The 4,360-nt window shown below is 33.3% G+C and overlaps 1 non-coding gene across 1 annotated transcript; it reads right to left on the reverse strand.

The window, feature by feature from the left end:
• Positions 1-2,771: 2,771 nt before the first annotated feature.
• Positions 2,772-2,878, reverse strand: LOC136221256 (small nucleolar RNA R71). Its single transcript, XR_010685032.1, has one exon. It is a non-coding gene; the product is annotated as a small nucleolar RNA R71 (small nucleolar RNA).
• Between the last annotated feature and the right edge of the window lie 1,482 nt (positions 2,879-4,360).

Here is a 4,360-nt window from a genome sequence, read left to right on the forward strand (position 1 = left end):
AACTTGCTTGTCTTAATTAGGCTTAATTAAATCGTTTGTCATTCCTCACATTAAGTGTCATTACTTCCATTAAGTGTCATTACTCCTTCTTCTAGAAGGACCTCTGGATTTTGCATGACCGTTCAAGAGGTACATTGACGTGGCAATGTACCTCCGTTTTTCATTGTTGTCTGGCTAATCCCTTAGTTAGTCTTTCGTGTGGATCCCGATGGACATAAGTTTTAGCAACTCTCTTGATACAAGGTGTCCTAGACAGATTGTTATAAGACTAAGCATGTGAATTTTGTCTTGTGCATATTCACCTACTTTATTGTGGAGTCTTCAAGTTCTCATCTTCCTTTCTTTATGTGAATTTACCCGATGTTGACGATTGATGATATCATTTGTGAATTTGGATGTTATCAAGTAACGATAAAATTAATCTTGTTCGGAAATATTAAGGGTAACATTTTATCATTTCGTACTTTAACGGTACATTTTCACTTCCTCAAAAATGATAGGCCAAATTTAGACTCATATCTTTTTTACAATGAATACATGTTAATCTTCTACTAGGTGCTAGATTTTTTTTGTTATTATTAGGGGAATTTACGTGAAATATCTTTTTCTATAGTTACATTTCGGTGTGTAACTACCTTGTTTAGCGCATTGATAAGCCCAAAATATACCTAAAATAGCATGCATAATTATGTCAATTTCAAGTGAAAAATATGTTAATTATATTATTTTGGAAAGATTTTACGTTGATATTTGTTACTTGTGTGCAAGGTGTTAATTATTTGGAAAAATCCAAATAGGAGCTAAAATAGAGTAGAAATGAGTAAGAAATCAAGTTTTCAGTGAAAGACACGTACGAGAATCAAAAGTCGCACCATAGATTCAGCACACAAACAAAGGAAGTGAAGACAAAGTCTCTGTCGCGACCGAAATTATGAAAATCTCGATTGCGACACGCGTCCAGCAAAGCCAGCAATGCATGATTCCGTCCATTCCTTCCTCTTTCCCATGTCGCGACAGAGATTCCTGAAATCTCTACAAAAACAGCAAAGGAATTCAGCACATTTTACATGTTTTAAATCCCAAAGGACACATCCTTTCATCCGGATAAAGGCGGCCCTTCACCAACGAATACGTCCCTTTAACACACCTCTTGAACAATAATAGAAGAGAAATTTAGAATTCAATGTTGGTTATTCTAGTTCATAATTTTGTTAGAGACAATCTTGATATACAAGTTGTACAAATAGTTAGATATAAGATACAGATTTTATAGTTTACATTAGAGTTGTCTTCGAAGTCGAGTTCATACTCTTTAGTGACCGAATGGTGCTATTTCGAGGATTCAGCGAGAGGAACCAGTATTGGAGGTGACCCACGGTCTGACAAACCTACGAAGTTGAGTAAAGGATTGACAACCCGGAACTCAATGTAGTCAAAATGTCGTTCAAACTTCTTCTTCTCTGTTAACTTGTGACGTTTCAATTCAAAATAATAAATATCTTTTTAATACAATTCCATTTTCACTGTTGTTTTATTTAAAGCTAGATTTAACGATATTCTTTAAGTAAATCTAATTGGTGTTTTTATGTAAAAACATTTAGAAAGAAATTTGCTATTTTCCCATGCGAACTTTGTTGAACACTTAAGCAAATTTGGATTTTTATTTGGTCATTGCGGTAATTCGAATAATCGGGTTTAAATTCTGAATTTGATTAAGGTTTTCAGTCTTAGGCCGTAAGGTATAGATTGATTACAGTTCAATTCCTTTAAATTGAATTAACTGATAATTTGTTACATCTTTCTAAACAAATCAAAGTTATAAGTTGTGTTTTCACTTAGTGCAAATAAGCCTTGGAATTAACTTTAATCTAAATATAATTTCTATAAATTGTAATCTTAACTATAACCAAAATTTGAATCAGAATCCACTTTTTAAACCATTTAACGCCTTTTCTATTAACCTCGAGAAAACGAATTTAATCAGAATTATAAGGTTTTATTATCAAAACGTTTCCTGTGGGATCGATATCTTTTTATTACTACATGTGATAGCGTGCACTTGCGGAAATCGCGCAACAAGTTTTTGGCGCCGTTGCGGGGAACGCCAATTTGATTTTTTTAAAAATTATTTTTGTATTTTATTCCGAATCTTGGTTTATAGCTACTTATATTTATATTATATATTAAATTTACTTACAAATTTTATTTTTCAATTTTTTGAAGGTAGTTTCAGTTCGTGCGTGTAATTTATGTTCATGCGCAGTACTAGAAGTTCGGGCATTCAACCGGAATCACTTGATCCTGAAATTAAGAAGACACTAAAGAAAAATAAAAATAATAAAAAGAAAAAGAATAAAGAGAGGCAAACCCAAGAGCCACAAGTAGTAGAAATGGCTGGAGTACGCCCTAGACTTATGGATTACACTACACTAGGAGTTAACGGAGTTACCAATAGTGTAGTTAGACCCCAAATTAATGCACACCAATTTGAGATAAAACCAGCATTATTGAATATGCTACAAAACAGTGTTAGTTTCTATGGATTACCTAACGAAAATCCAAATGCCCATTTGACTAACTTTCTTGAGATTTGTGACACCTTTAAAATTACAGACATTTCTGTCGAAGCAGTCAAACTTCGCCTTTTTCCTTTTATATTGAAGGACAGGGCTAAGGTTTGGTTGAATTCTATGCCGACCGGAACAATCCAAACTTGGAACCAATTAGCCCAAGCATTTTTATCCAAATATTTTCCCCTAGCCAAAACAGCAAAAATCATTAAAAAGATTACATCATTTACACACAATGAAAATGAAATCTTGTATGAAGCATGGGAGCGCTTCAAAGAACTTCAACGTTTATGCCCACACCATCATTTATCCAATGAACTTTTAATGCAAACCTTTTACAATGGTATTAATCCTACCACAAGGGGTTCACTAGATGCTATGTCGGGAGGTTTATTTATGAAGAATACATCTGCTGAAGCAAAAGAACTTTTAAAGGAAATGGTTATAAACAGTAGCATGTGGCCCGCTGAGCGTGCACAGACACTGATTACTCCAAAACATCATCCTCAACTTCGTCATCTGTTAAACGTATAATTAATCTTGACCCTGTAGCGATGCTACAAGCACAATTTTCTACACTTTCGCATAAAATTGATAGGCTTATGACACCGTGTGATGTTAACGGAAACCCCATCCATGATGAATTTGATTGTAGTGGTGTGGATGAGGTTGAACAGGTGAATTTTGTCCAAGGACAGAATCGAATCAATAACCTGTATTCGAACACCTATAATCCCGGATGGAGAAATAATCCAAATCTTAATTGGAAAGAGAATAATAATACTAGTGCCAATCAAGATAGAACTAATAATTATCAAAATCAATCTAAAGATTCTATTGGCACACTTTCTTCCAAAATTGATAAATTTATTGATATTATTGATGGTAAGATGAACAATCATGATGAAAATTTTAAACATATTGAAAATAAGTTTGATCAATTGTTTAAAAATCACTCGTCTAGCATCCATAATTTGGAAGTACAAATTGGACAAATTGCCAAGTCAATTTCATCCCGCAAGGAGGGTAGCCTTCCTAGCCATACGGAAGAAAATCCTAAGGAGCAAGTTAAGGCTATAACTCTTTTTTTTTTATGAAAATGCTTATAATTTCATTAGATTAAAACATAATAAGTACAACAAAGAAACATAGTAAGGAATCAAACCTTACGAGATCTACAAAGAGCAAAATAGGCCATAAAGGCATAAAAAAACACAACCATAACAAAACATATATTTCTCGTAAATCGAAATCTGCAGAAAAGTAGATGCAATCCAATCTTCAGTATTTAAGCCATTTCGAATATTCGGATCTGAATCCTTTTTGTTGATGCAACCACGTAGATCTATTAATCCACGGACAAGATAAATCGTTTCCGTTCTTGCTAAATTCGAAAAAGGTATAAATGAAAGAATAATAGAAAGCAGATACAATTCAAACGGATGAAGAGATCCGATAAAATATATGGAAATCGATGACGGTTGTCGAATCCACCAAAAATAAAATATAACTTCACAACCCTTAGGCCTGCACAAAGGTAAGCAAAGGTCGTACCCAAAGGACTAATACTGATCGAATTTGTATATATATAACCAAGCAAATAAATAAAAAGTAAAAAGGGGGAATTGAAATAGTTGATTGCTAAATTAACAAAAGTAATAGAGTTGAGCTGAAATTGAATAAAATGATTAATTAGAATTTCAGCTAAGGGATTCTCAGGCTAGGAATTTAGTTAGTCTTGATCATTGACAAAAATGATATTTCTTCTAAATTGCATATCATACTAGTTT

This window comes from Euphorbia lathyris, chromosome 2 (genome assembly GCF_963576675.1).
Source record: "Euphorbia lathyris chromosome 2, ddEupLath1.1, whole genome shotgun sequence".
Lineage (NCBI taxonomy): Eukaryota > Viridiplantae > Streptophyta > Magnoliopsida > Malpighiales > Euphorbiaceae > Euphorbia > Euphorbia lathyris.